The sequence below is a fragment of the Ictidomys tridecemlineatus genome, chromosome 4 (assembly GCF_052094955.1).
Source record: "Ictidomys tridecemlineatus isolate mIctTri1 chromosome 4, mIctTri1.hap1, whole genome shotgun sequence".
NCBI lineage: Eukaryota > Metazoa > Chordata > Mammalia > Rodentia > Sciuridae > Ictidomys > Ictidomys tridecemlineatus.
This window is the reverse complement of record NC_135480.1, coordinates 98,745,564-98,760,229: the sequence shown is the minus strand read 5'-3', so window position 1 is coordinate 98,760,229 and position 14,666 is coordinate 98,745,564. Positions and strand designations below refer to the sequence as shown.

Below are 14,666 nucleotides of genomic sequence, written 5' to 3'. Positions count from 1 at the left end.
GCATCGGAAGCAGAGGGACACTCCTTGCAGACGGTAGGCACTCAAGAAACATTAGCAGCTGCTGTTGCTTGGCTTTGACATCAGATAGAGCCACGTTGAAGTCCTAGATCTGCTGCTGATAAGCTGTGGTTGTCTGGGTTGTAGCAATCTCTCTAAGCCTCAGTCTCTCTTCTGTTGCACATGATGCTGGTAATACCTTCTTACAAAACTGTTAAGATTAAATGAGGTGATGCATGTGGAGTATGCGGTGCAATGTTTGGGTCATGGCAAATGTTTTAACAGCATTTATTTGTTGTAATATTTGGATCCTGTGCTGCCCACTGGGATCCTCTTGTGGCCCATGTCTCTACGGCCTCCTGGTATCCTGTTCCTGTAAGAGAATGAGGCCAGTGTGATAGCTAGAGCCTGTGGATCTCCCATTCTTGCCTGCAAGCCTGTTTTAAATGCTGCCACTTCCTTACAGGTATGGGACTCTTCATGTTTTTCAAAGTGATTTCGTGTCTTTGATCTTAGTTGGTGCTCACAGCAAGCTGATGAGATAAGATAGATATATTATTATTCTTGATTCACATATTAACAACAACAACAACAACAACAAAACACAAAGGTCCAGAGAAGTTAAATGACTTATCCAAAGTCATTCAGCAATGTAACAGCATACTGGGGTTCAAATTCATGTCTTGCTATTCAAAATTCAACAAGAATGATGAACATTTCTTTATGGTTGCATGGTTAAGAAAATCTTTTTCATCTGTTATCACAACAACTCTGTAGGGTAGCTTTTACTAGTATCCCCATGCTACAGACCCAGAGAGGTTAAGAGACGTGCTCACGAGTGCTCAGCAAATAGATGATGAAAGTGAGCTTTCAATTCATATTTTCTGATTTCAAGTTCCATGGTCTCTCTACTTGCCATTTTTTTCAGTTTTCTTCAAAAGCTGGTTTATCATAGAAAAACAAATAAAAGACCAGCTAAAACAAGAACAGGCAGCTATGCTCAGACAGGCAGGCCACACGGTAACTTTTTTTGACAACAGCATGGATCAAGGCACCCAACAGAAAGCATGGAAATCTAGCAGGCAGCTTCGCACTGAAGGGTGTAATTAGAGCGCTGACAGGCTCTCCACGCAACGCCATTAACGGTCCACCTGCGAGAGAGACCCAGCGAGCACAGGTAATTTGGACAGAGTGGAGCACTCAAAGGAGATCCAGGCTGCAGGTGCCCAGCCTGACCCCCCAGGCCAGCGGCCTCCCCAGGGAACAGGAGGAAGGGCCCGGCCTGGACCCTGCCGGTGACACAAAGCTATTTGCCGTGGCGCTCGCTGCACATTATGCTAAAAGTGTGACAGATTTTAGAGGCAGTCTGGGTGGGAACCATGGAAACAGGTTACGGGAGAGGAGAAGCTGTTTGCTGCTGCTTCTGTTAGCGAGGAAGGGCGAGCCGTGGGGAGGTGCCCTCCCTCCTCCGCTGTCCCCGGACGCTGCGCTCCATCCTGGCCCTCGGCTGTCTGTAAGCATCCTCCTCCCAAAACAGCCAAATTGGGGAAAGGAGGTGTGAGGAGGGCGAGGGGACAGTGACAAGCTGTGCAGGTCCTGGAGCCTGCTCCTTGGCCTCGTTCCTAGTAAGTTCCTCTGCTGAACCGCCACCATGTGCCAGGCACTGTATGGTGTTTTCCCTACATTGTCCCCAACTTTGTCCCTGCATTGTCCACACTTGGCCAGGGTGGCATCATTACCCTCGTCACGTGTAGGAGGAATTCTGCAGCAGAGAGGCCAAGCAACTCACCCAGGCTCACAGCTTCCAATGGAGGAAGTGTTTGGATCTAGAACTGTCCCCAAAGGCTGGGCTCCAGCCATTCTCCCTGCTCCCGCCAAGACTGCAGCTGCCCACTGTGGACACTGGCAAACCCTATCTTCAAGACAGATTCAGCGAACTCCCGTTTCAGTACCCATGAGGTCACTGGGGTTTCCACGGTGGGGTCTTCTCTTCAGAGAAGGATGAGTTTGCATTCTTTCTGCCGATGGCACTGTGAGACAGAGGGCCTGTGCTCCATCCTGCAAGGTCTCTTCTGTGGGTCCTTACCGGCCCCCCTCTGTCTCTGTATCTTGGTTAGGGCCATCACCATGGTTTCCAGCCTCTTGAACAGAGAATCTGTCTTCTCTGCTTGTCAAGAGCAGGGAAAGGGCTATGGAGGTGGGGCTTGGAGAGCAACCCCTGGTCCGGGCCCGAGAGTGGTGTTCTGATAGAAGCTCAGCAGGCAGCAGCGGCTTCCGAGTGTAGACACAGCTCCCGGATTCATGCACCTATCTGTAGGTGAAGGTGGAGGAGGGTGATCCAGGAACCCAAATCCATCCAAGAAGGACTCCACCCAAATCTGAGATGTCAAAACAGGTGCTTTGGGCACTCAGAAGCCTCTGATCTCTGAGACCCGGGAGCTTTGCTTTCAAATGACTGAGATCAGAGATTGGCACCAAGGAGATCTGAAACATCGGGGGCTGGAAATCCTGTCTAGGGAGATTAGCAGGAGTATAGTATTGAAAATGCCTTAGAGATGTGCACTGACCCAGGAGAGGTTGGACTGAAGTGGTTTTGTGCAGAGGTGTGGGGGTGCTGTGGGTAAAGTATCCTAGAGTAGAATGGATGCAGGAAACTTTGGACAAGTGTTTTCTTTTTCTTTCTTTTCTCCTTTCTCCCCCTCCCCTTCCTCCTCCTCCTTCTTCTTTTTGGTCCCAAGGATTGAAAATAGGGCTGGGGATGTGACCACTCAGCCACATTCCCAGCCCTATTTTGTGTTTTATTTAGAGACAGAGTCTCTCTGTGTTGGTCAGTGCCTCGCTTTTGATAAGACTGGCTTTAACCTCGCAATCATCCTGTCTCAGCCTCCCAAGCCACTGGGATCACAAGTGTGTGCCACCATACCTGGCTGGACAAGTGTTTTTCCTAGAGGTCAGGGGAAGTTGTGCAGAATTTCACTTAATGCCTAGGATTTCTTTCCCACTGTCCAAACACACCTCAGCCAATATTTATTGAGCATTTACTACATACCACACACTGTATCACTGGGTGATACAGTCAATGAAGCTCTATCTGTAGGAGCTTACTCCCATGCAGCAGGGCAGGTAGACATTAGTAGAGTTGACTAATAAACACCAGATTACAATGGTGATAATTGTTAAGATGGCACAAGAGGCAGTGCTATGAGAGCAAATGTCTGGTAGAAATGACCCAGCTATAGGGCCAGGGACCGTGGCCAGTGGCCAACTCATTGCCAAATCCAGTGAATGCTGCACAGTCACGAGATCACTACAAGCACTCCCCGAAAGAGACATCAGAAAGTGCTCTGAGGGGAGAAGAGCTCAAACAGAATGGTGCACCTGAATCCTCAGGGTGAGGGGGTTTTAGAAGGGCTTCTTTGGGCTCTCTCTGTATGGACTGCCTTCCCCCTGTGATCAGCCTCCGTCAACATTCAAATTAGGGCATTTTTTAGTGAAGCCTTCCAGAATGGCTCCACCCCATTCTACCCGAGCTCCCTCCACTCTGTGCTAGCAGCCCCATGTGCACACCCTCTAGCCCCTGGCAAATTGATGAGTGTGTGTTTTTCGTGTGTGCACACCTCTGCTCTCAGGAGTGAGGGAAGCTGGGAACTGGGTGGAAGGTGATTTGATCCATCTTTTGTGCTCTTGACCCCTTCTAGCCCATGCACAGCCCTAGCCTTGTGTGTGCACAAGAGAGGGAAGGAGGGAGGGAGGGAGAAAGTGAGGGAAGGAAGGAAGGAACGAAGGGTAGATGGATAAGTGGATAGTTGATGAACAGATGGATGTATAGATGGATGGATGGACAGATGCCTCTGAAGGCATATGCAGACGTGATTTGCAGAGGCAATGAGTTGTCATTGAAGGAGCAGTGGGACAAGGACACAGAAGACCTTGATTTGTGATCTGGATGAGTCACTAAGAATCGTGACACTGTTTGCAATTTTCTTTACTACTTTGTGCCCAGTTTTCCAAAGGGTGAAAGGAGAAAATTAGATGATTTGATTCCTAAGCCTTCTTCGCACTCTAAATTTCTGTTTATTCTCTTTTTCATCAAGAGCGATAAGACCATCTCTTGGGTGGAAAAGATGTTTCTGGGAGACGGACGAGTATTCACTGGCTGCTCAGTCAGTTGGAGGCCGTCAACCGCGGGGTGCTGCGGAGTTTTCCAAAGATGAGAAGAGGAGGTAATGTGCTCCTTGCTTCCGGTGACATTGCTGTTTGGTTAGGAGGGTAAGTTTGGGCAACTGCCTGGGGTCAGGAATGGGGAAAGGCGTCGTCGCTTTCATGGGGCTCTTTTGCTTCTCAGAAGCCAAGATAAGTGCCATCTTGACCCTCTACCCACAGCTACCCCATTTTCTTAAGGAAAGATTTGGCTTCTTCCAGCTCAGTGGCTCTGTTCAGAAGATTCTGCTGTGTTTGGGAGATGTTCCTACCCTCCAAGGACCTGCCCTGGTTGCTTAGTCTATAATCTGAACTGACAACAGACTTTCTGTTTTAAAATAAAGCCCTATCATTCCCATCCTCTCCGCGCAGCTTCTTCCCTCTTCTCTCCCTCCCTCGGCGTCACCGTCCCCCCTTCCCCGGCTGAGAGTGAGTCTTATTAAGTGGTGCTGTGTCATAACCGTGGAGTTGTGTCGGCTGGAAGTGGAACATGATGAAGTGTGTAAAGGAGCCCCAGCCTCGCCTGCCACGACGCTTCACAGCCACAGCAACTTTTCTTTTTCCTCCTCCTTCCTGGTGAGCAGAGTGACGCCCCCTCCCCACTGGGTGGATCCTGCTGCTGGCTCCTGGGTTCTCTGTGGCTTCGGGGATAGGCAGGCCTGGCCAGCCATCCCAGCAAGGCAAACACTGTCTCTTGGAAGTGTCCCTTGAGGCCGACTGTACTTCAGATGGACTCACATCTGCAGCACTCCTTTGTCCTTTTATCCTCCAAAATGTTTGTCAAGGCTGGAAGAGTCTCAGGAATTGGGATGGTGTTCTCCTGAGAGAGCTGTGGGGTCAGGTGCCGTTGCCATAGCATCCTCTGGCTGGGCTTCCTCTCCTGTTCACCTCCGACGGAGACCCCCGGGAGAGCCTGTTGCTTTCTTCTGCATTCTCCCTGAGAGCCTTTTGACTCCTGCAAAGCTTTTGGGACTAATCAGAAATGCCTGCTTTGCCCCGTCAGCTGGTCCCAGCTCAATACAGGATAAAGAGCTGGGAGAGAAGTACAGTCCCTATCGGGGGCCCAGGCAGGAGGCAAAGTGCTTAGAGAGCTGCAGCATCTCATGTAAAAGGGGGGGGGTCCAGGAGGTGCCCCCGAGCTGGCAGAATGTGGCAGAATTTGACGAGGATCTGTACCTGGTCTTGGGTAGGCAATTGAGGATACCACTAAGTGGAAAGTACTTCTGGGCCAACCTACAGATGGACGTAGGAGAGAGCCCAGGGTGTCTCCTTGGGGCTGGGGGCTGAATGTCCCATGTCCAACCCATCTCCCTTTCTATTTCTGATTTGTTACCTTTTCTGTCTGATGGCCTTGAGCTCATTTGGCTAAACAGTGTCCTGTGCTGATGTCGTGGGGATTCTGGACACCTCTATCCACATCACCCTTACTGTGGTCCTACCCAGTCCTGGGCACCTTGGTCTGTGTATGGACTTTTAAGAAAACTTAGTTAGTTAAAGAAATGGCACCTTGATTTAGTACACGTGTCCTTTTTTATAAATGGCTCAGGGAGGGAAATGGCACAGAACCTCTGTTTCTCATCTCTTTTCCTCTCTTTCATTTCATAACAGTCTGTTTGGATTTGGAGTTAGGGATTCTGACTCACAGCAGTGATCTCTGGGCCCATGGTCATCGTTTGGGAAATGTACCGTCCTGTCCCTCCTTGACCTTGAGCAGATCTTGCGGTATCTCTGAGGCCCAAAATTCTCTCCCAAACCCCAAGCCCTTATTTCCCCAATGCCCGCCTCGTCCTTCTCTGCAGACTCATTCTTGAATGTTCCCCTTCCTTATCGCTCACATTCAATCAACACCAAGTGCTATGGATTCTACTGTCTAAATACCTCTTAAATCAATCACCGCCTGATCGGCTCTACAGCCGCGGCTTTAGTTCAGACTCTTAGCATTTCTTCCCGGGATTATTGCCTCTTCTTCTCTTGCCTGCTTTCCTGCTTCATCCTCACCCACCCTCAACCCACGCGGCATCGCCTCCAGAGCTATCTTTCTCAGACGCACACCTGATCATGCTGCTGCTCTGCGGAAAAACTTTCAATGGCTCTCCATCATCTTTAGTGCGACAGACAAGGACCTTCACAATTTGGCTTCAGTCTATCTTTCTGGACTCATCTTCTGACACGCTCCCTTTTCCAATTCTCTACCCACACTGAGCAGCATGCCGTCTGCATCCACATCTTTATGCTTTATGTGTATGCCCTGTCTTCTCCCTGGAAAACCTTCCCCGCCTGTTTATCTTCCCGTATCCCCCTCTCCATGTCAGGTTCAATTTATCCCTCTTCCATGAAGCCCTCCTGACTGCCCCAGGGAATGAGCATGTCCCTCTCTGTGTTTCTTGAGGACATGCTTTGCCTTTCAGTTGTTCGTCACTGATTCATGATCTGTGGTTGCCCTCACCAAATGAAGACTTCTCAAGTGTAGCAACTAATGTCCTGGCACCATGCTCGGCATAGGCTACAGACGCTCGATCAATGTTACTGAATGAATGTAAGAAGTTTGCCAGATGAGAGAGGAGGGTTTGCAGGGAAGGGATGGCATGGGGAGCTGAAAGACAGAAAGGACAGCCCTTGTGTCCCCACGGTGTCCTTATTGGTTATCTGTCACTGACTTTCAGGGTCACTCCTAATGTAAAATCTTTAGTCATGCTTTATTTTTTCCATGTGCACATATTCACAAGTCACATCCAATCCTTTGTCTGACCACCCGTTTTTATTTCTGCTTTCTGTAACATCATCGTGGTAACTGGTAGATGACCCGGGCTTGTAAAAATGGCTCTCCTCCTTCTCAATGCCTCTGCCTCACAAAATTTGGACACCCAAGCCTCTGTCCCTTTTTGCAGAGGTCCATGGGTGTCCAGTATGTTGGGACTTGGAGTATGAGTGAGTCCTGTTTGAAAATACCATCTGAGGATGCGGTACCCATCAGGTTCCTTATCACCTTGCTGCGTGGTCCGCCGCTGCTTCTTGGTTGCTGAAAAGAACAAGAGAAAAATGCATGTGTGCTTCACGCAGACTGGGGCACACCTTGGGTGCCCCTGGGAATTCGGCATTTAGCTGGCTTTTATTTGGCCTGCAATGTTTTTGTCCAATTCTAATACATGGCTTTATGTGTCGAGCTTGTGTACAGAGTTTTCCCTCATAAATGGCTTATATTCGGTCTAGAGGGACTGTGAGTCCTGGGCTGGAGTCTGTGAGCAGAGTGTAATGTAATTCTGATGTTTTATTAACCATAATAACCAGAAGTCTCCAGCCACTAATATATCTGCATAGAGGTTTGTCTGAATTTCCAATTATTTTAACTTTCAGTACAAACTGGACAGAAAATTCATTTCAGTGCAGTTGAGCTTTTTATTCTTTCTAAGCTGAGATTAAGTCATCTGCCATGTGAACCATAAGTCCAGGGGCAGGAAGAGTAAGTATATGGGCTTCTCCCTGGTATCAGCATGCTCCCTGGGGCCATGTGCACAGAACAGACTTGGATAAGTTATTTTTCCATTTCTTACCACCTTCCCTTTGAAACTGACATCCTCAGAATCCAACTTTGGTGCTATGAAGACCTGCAGAGAATAGTCCAGAGATTTAACACCCCCATAATTAATAATGGGCCCTTTAGACCAAGTTTAACTTGGTCTTTTATTTTTTAAATTTAATTTTTTTTCTGTCTATCCTTTTAATGGGTGATAAAATTGATTGGCTCTCTGGCTGTGATGACTTCAGAATATCAGTTGGGATGATATTGATTTTTTTTTCTTTCTCTTTTTAAAGCTTTTCTGTGAAGTAAGTACCTGATGACTTTAAGTTACAAACTTTGAGTTAAATTATGACCCTTTTAGCTTTGCATTAGAAGTGCTATCTGGAACCTGGTTTGCTAGATCAAACCACATTAGTTGTGTTATGTTATTTTCTAAAAACACATTTCAGAGAAATAACTCCAATCTGTGTTGCATTTTATAGAGCAAAATAATTGAATGGCGGCTGTTTGTAATTTTAGCAATCTCTTAACCTTAATCATATTTAATGGCTTTTCTCTTCAGGCTAACAGGAGAGAGGGGAAAAAGAGGTTCCAGCTCCCTCATATAACGGCTCTACAGTCATGCACCCCGGTCCTTGGCAGCACTGTAAATTCCTTCTCTCTGAATTGTTGGTTCGGGACAATCATTCAGCAGGGAATTACTTTCTCATCTATGAAATAAATGAGATGTTAAACTAGTTTTCTGCTTCCTGTGGTACAAATGTATCAGTGTGCAGCCCCGTGCAGCGAGAAAACAAATGTCCAGGGCCTCGATGCCGATGGCCAGAGCGCACAAGAGGGCCCCGGGGCTCCAGGCTCAGCCAGCAGAGCTCAGCTTGCAGGAAAGAGAGTGGAGGGCAGTGAGACGGAGGAAGAGCAGAAGGAGCTGGAGGGTGGGGGCTGCATTCAGCGAGGCTGGGAAGCAACTCCAGAAGGCAGGCTGGAGAGGGGCTGCCGCCGTCCCCGGGGTAGGCTGGGGTCCTTGCTGCCATCTGCTTCCCGTGGAGGGAAAAAGCCTAAAGGATTGGTCTGTTTCAGGGGACGGTCCTCGGGGTTTTAGCTTTAGGACTTGAAACACTCAGGATCCTACTGACACTTTCCGGGGACCCTGGAAAGAGTATAGGGGGGATTGTTCCCATTTTAGAGATAGGGAAGCCAAGAACCCAGGAAAGGGAAAGAATAAAGGCCACAGAATTGGGCTGGGGATGTGGCTCAAGCGGTAGCGCGCTTGCCTGGCATGCGTGCGGCCTGGGTTCGATCCTCAGCACCACATACAAACAAAGATGTTGTGTCCGCCGAAAACTAAAAAATAAATATTAAAATTCTCTCTCTCTCTCTCTCTCTCTAAAAAAAATAAAATAAAAAATAAATAAAGGCCACAGAATTAGGAGGAAAACTGGGGTGAAACTCAAGTGTCAAGGGAGCAGAGTCTGAGGATCCAAGTGCACTATTTCCAGATGGGGATGCTGTTTCCTCTCCTTGCATTGGGGCTCCCTCCTCCCAGTGGTCACCTTCTAGACCTCATTGCCAGGCTTGAAAGGCCAGATGGGGTTTGATTTGCCCTCAGGATCCTCTAAGATGGGCCATGAAGTGCCTTCCTTGGCACCTTATGTGCTTGTTCTGACAGATACCACAGAATCCCTTTAGAAATGAGGCCAGCTCTTTTGACTGGGTCCTGCTTGGATAATTGCTCAGTCCCCTCTTCTGGGAAAAGAGAGTAGAGGACTGAGTTTTGTCCCCTATGTCCCCCATCAGCCTCAAGTTGGGAGGCATTCTGAAATCACAGCGATAGGTGTTTTTATTGAGCAACTTCTGTGTACATTCAATTGTGCCAAGTTCTATAAGTAGGTCAACTTACTTGATCCTTGCAGTAAACCTCTGAGGTGGATATGATGTGCCCATTTTACAGATGAAGATTTTGCAACTCAAGAGAGTGTGATTAACTTGTGAAAAATGATACTTAAAGTAAATGATACAGATGAAATTCACACCGACTTTGCTATGTGTAAACATTTCCTCTGCAAAAACTATCTCTTGGATTAGCTGAGATCCTTCTCTCAGTCCTACTTCCCTCAGTACTACTAATCAGTAACTCGATTGTTTGCGTAATAATTTTTGTGTTTCTCAGGAAACTGTAAGCACCAGGTGAGCAAGGATCATGGTTTTATGGCTACACCCTTGGAGAGTCTTTTATAACACTGAATGGATGTTGTGTGCTACTGCCTACTAAGCCCACACAGCTTCCAGTCCCTTCTGTAAAGTCCCTTCTGTATGGGTCTTGGTGGAGGGGAAGGTCCTGATGCCTGACTGACCATGTGTCTGTGCTCTGTTCCAGACCAAGGTCCTGGGGTTTTAGCATTCCATGTCTTGGGCTTGGTGACTTACACTTGGGCTTAGTTTAATCCAAGACCCGGGCTCCGTTGAGAGAACTGCTTGCAGATTGTGACGGCTTTGTGATCGCTACTAATTAGAAAATTGCCTTTGGAATTGAAATATGTTTCACAGATGAATTTACTGAACTCCTTGCTGAGGTGCAATTCTCCCATGCTTGTTGTGAGACAATCCCACTCAGAGGTGGCATATGGAGATATCCACATCTCTGCAAATTAGCAGATCATCAGCCTTCAAAAACAGGCCCGCCTTCTTAGGGGCCTGCAAAGAGCTGAGCTGACCACTGGGGACATTTGGGGTCTGGCACTGATGGGGAGGGGTGGCAGCTGGCTTTTCCAGACTGTCCCACTTGGTTAGTTCAGTGCCTCCCCTGTGGCTTCTCTGCTTCTGGCCCAGGGCTCTAAAGGAGTCTTTCTAGAAATAAATCTGGAAGCATGGTCTGCAGCTCTGTCTTAAGCCAACAGCTTAGCTGACAAATGTGCCTTTTGCATTTGCTTAAAGCAGTCTTCTCATTATTTGTGATAATATTTTTGGCATTGTTATGGAAAAGTTTCTCAGTGTGCCTAAGGCACCTTAAATTTCGAGGCATCATTTAAAAAAAAAAAATCACCAGAAAATGAAAAAAAAAAAAAAAAGGTAAGGTAGGTGTTTCAAGAGTTTTCACAAAGTCATTGTCAGAAAGAATTTTTAAGCCTAGTAAAGGTAGAGGGACAGATCTTTGTGGGTGTAAGTTTTCATCTATGACAGAAGCAAAGAGACCTACATCACATTTTTATTACTTAGGCTGCACATTATGTATTACCTTATTTAATCTTCCTAATAGTCCCCAATCTAAAGGTGAGAGAAAGCCTCAGAGCAGTTAACTACCTAGGTCACACAGCTAGTTTGCAAACCAGGTTTTAAACTTAGTTGGAACTAACCCCAAAGCCCAGGAGCAGCACGAGTGAGAAGCCATGAGGAGAAGACCTGGAAAGAGCAGCAGGTGGAAGCAGGAGCTTTCCATGACTTCACAGCCAGACCTGGACGTGGTCTAGCCACTGTAGCCACTGGCTTCTTTCTGGGCCTTTCCATTCATATTTCCTGGCACAGTCCTGGTACAGTCCTGTCAGTGAATGTTTGAGTGACTGAGCACATGCAAGAAAAAGCTTGGACTGATCGCCACATACACTGTCTTCAAAGGCCTCTCCACAGGCAGGTTGGAGTAAGGGCTGGTGCTGAGCAGTGTATTGGTTTCCTAGAGTTGCTTATAAAATCCAGGGGTTTGTGCTCATGCAGTTATGGAATCCATAAGTCCAAAATCATGCTCCCAGGAGTTTCTGGGTGGATCCCTGTTTTCCCTCTCCTGAGTTCTCATGTTGGTCAACCTTGGCACTTTGATCCACCTCGGTATCACATGCCATTCTTCCTGAGTGTCTCTCTCATCACATGGTGGTTTTCTTCTTTTTATAAGGACACCAGTCATATCGGATAGGAGGTCTTACTCTCAAGACCTCATATCTTGAATATTTGTGAAGATCCTATTTCCAAATAAGGCCATATACAGAAGTATTGGGACATACGACTTCAGCATATCTTTTTTGAGGACACAGTTCAGCCTATAACAGCTCTGTGCTCCCTGGAAACTGAGAAGGAGAAGTCCCGGTGGATTCCAGAGGCTTCCTGTGAGGAAGGAAGGAGTCCCACTGTGTCCCTTGGAGACTCTGGAGGTGTGGTCTTAGGACTGCTATGAACCAGGACAGGAGGCAGAGAAGGGCAGTCAGTATCACTGGTTCCCCAAAAGGCTTCCCCCCAGGTCTCTTCTTGGTTTTTCAGTCACTTCTGGAAGACAGGTACTGTGTTTGCCCAGGCCCCCCACCCAATTTTGACTGGGCCTGGTCCCCATTCCTTGACCTCAGCCTGCTGGGCATCACAGAGAGACTTTATCCAAGAGCTAGTGGCCTTTTCTCTAACCTCCTCACTGCTAGGACCTACAGCATTGACATTGCATCTGCCTGTTATCTAGCAGTGCTGTGTGTGTGTGTGTGTGTGTGTGTGTGTGTGTGTGTCTGTGTGTGCGTGTGTGTCTCCACAACTCCTGTCTGATATCAAAAGGGAAATATTAAAGAAACAAATCATCTCTCTCCCCCCCCACATCAAAGGTACAAATAACATAGTTATCTGGTGAGCATGATGGGCTGGCTTCCCCCACCCTCTCCATAACAAGCTCTTTCAGAACTGCCTCACCACGATCCTAATTGTTTTTAAATGTCTGTGCTAACCGCTTCATACAGAGAGCATCAATCTGCATGTGGGTAACTGAGAACCACGCTGCTGCTTAGGATGACACATTTTTGCAGTAATTAAAAACATGCTTAAGAAGACTCAAGCCCTCTGCTACTAACATTTGACTGGCCAAGGTGGCAGGTCAGGGCTGCATTTCGGGGCCCTCTGGGTTGACTACTGAACTCAAACCTCCCCCTTGGGGCAGAGGAACCTGCCTGTTTGTGCAGTTGCTTAGACTAGCAATCCATGTGGCTTCTATTCTGCAGAAGGTCTGTAAGCCCCTCCAGGGCAAGAATGGCCTCTGTAGAGTTGCAGTTCCTTTTCCAACTCTGGTAACTGATAGGAAAGCTCTGCCCTCAATCATCTCAGCCTGCCCCTGAGTCAAGCTGCTTGCTAGCTGCTGCTGATGGCTTGGTCCTACCAGACATAAGGCAGGGTGAAATGTGAAAGAAGAAAAAGAGGAGGTTGGGAGTAATGAATGATTTCAGTGTCTCTGGCTCCCTGAGTTCCTGGAATCTCCAGGACTGGGGACAGGAGGGATTTTCGATGTGTTTTCTATAAGCAGATGTTTGTGTTGCTGTATTTCAGGAGTTTGTAATCTATAGGACAGAAGCCTGGGGAGGTGTGGAGTTGGGTGGAAATGTACTAGGAAACACGAGTATGGTCAGTGCGTACTGCAAAACAAGACTATTTTTTGCACCTGTCTAAATTTTTGGTTAACTATTTGCCAGGATGGATGAGTGAGAAATAAAGGCTCTCTTGGGAAAAACAGGAATGGGAGGCCAGAAACATTGTACAGTTGTTGAAGAATGTCTAGGTAGAGAGGAGTGCAGTAAGGTTGGAGCTGCAGAAATGGGCTGGGATGGAGCAGGGGTTAGACAGGATGGTGAACCAGGTTGTAAGTTCCAGAGCCAGTGAGCCATGGAGAAGTCATGGGCATCACAATTCCTGCACATTCTAGTCTTGTTGGGATTGGCTGAGGGCTGTGAGTGAGGAATTCCTCACAGAGGGCCTCATGCTCTGGCTAGAAAGAGGTAGAACAGCCTCAGGAGCAAACCGCCTCTGGCAGGAAAAGCAGTTGTTGCCTGGCATATCCTGATGCTCCAACCAAGAGCAAGGCCCTTGACATGCTGGGCCGGCAGGACTGTGAACTGACCCCAACATCGGTTCCCACCCAAACAAGCTGCTCTTAGCTCCAGCTGTTGCTGCATCTGCTGAGGCCAAGCTAACAAAAAGCAGAATCTTCTTGGAGGAGCTCCCTCCTCTCTGGACCCCAGACTCAGAAAATTCCTTCCAATCACAAATGCATGCCCTGCCCCCTTATTTGATAGTAGGTGTGTATATGTGCCTGTGCGCACGCGAGTTCAAAAAAAACATCGATGATGACGTGTGCTTACGTTTATTCTCTCCAGTGCTCAATTCCCATGGAATTCAGTAATACACCAGCCTCCCAGGAAACTTGAACTTTGGTCTTCATCTGAACTTAAGTTGCATGGAAACAGTGCTTCTCCCAGGTCTCAGGCAACAAATAAATAAAGGCAGTAGGACGTAAAGTTCACCAAGAGTAGAGCTCTGAAGTCCATCTGTTGCTGGGAGGAATTCTACTCTGATGGCCCCTCTATCTGCACCGGGAGGTGGAGCTAATGCAGAGACTAGATCCAGCCTGACTCCCAAGCAGCTTTCCTTTAACCAGCTCATTATGCATTAACCTGTGAGACAATATGTTTTGAAGAGAACCACATTCATCACCTTAGAAAAGTCATATTAACATAATTTCTGGGAAGGAACAATGGGGGGAAAATGTTAGTCATTGTTGATGGAACAGGTAAGTTTCAGTAGCATGATCTGTTGAATATTCATACAATATTGTTTTTGACATTTAAGAACTCAATTATCCGATGACTAATCAGTCTTTTACAGTATGTTATTTTTGTGACTAGAACTGAAATACTGATAAGCCCCAAGAGAGCACAGTGTTCAGATGGATTTATTAGTATGTTTCAACCCTGGCTTTCTCTGGTATGCATGTCCAGGGGAATTTAGTAGCTGTGACAGTGAGGGACCGGGGGCCTGGCTAGAGTCAGCAAGTGCACCGAGACCAGATGCTGCGCTGACTGATTTCGCTCTGGTGATTTTTTCTACTGGTGAGGGGCAGCCATAAATGTGACGTACCCTCAGGCTCTGGGCTCCGAATGGGTTCAGCTCCTTTTGGCCACCACATTCACTACAGATCTGAGCGAAGACCCCTGTTCCTCCC

General features: G+C 47.6%; 1 long non-coding RNA gene across 1 annotated transcript; it reads left to right on the top strand.

The window, feature by feature from the left end:
* The first annotated feature begins 4,613 nt into the window (after positions 1-4,613).
* LOC120889698 (uncharacterized) lies at positions 4,614-8,454 on the top strand. The gene is made up of 2 exons (XR_005733740.2): positions 4,614-4,773; positions 8,280-8,454. It is a non-coding gene; the product is annotated as an uncharacterized LOC120889698 (long non-coding RNA).
* Positions 8,455-14,666: the final 6,212 nt, after the last annotated feature.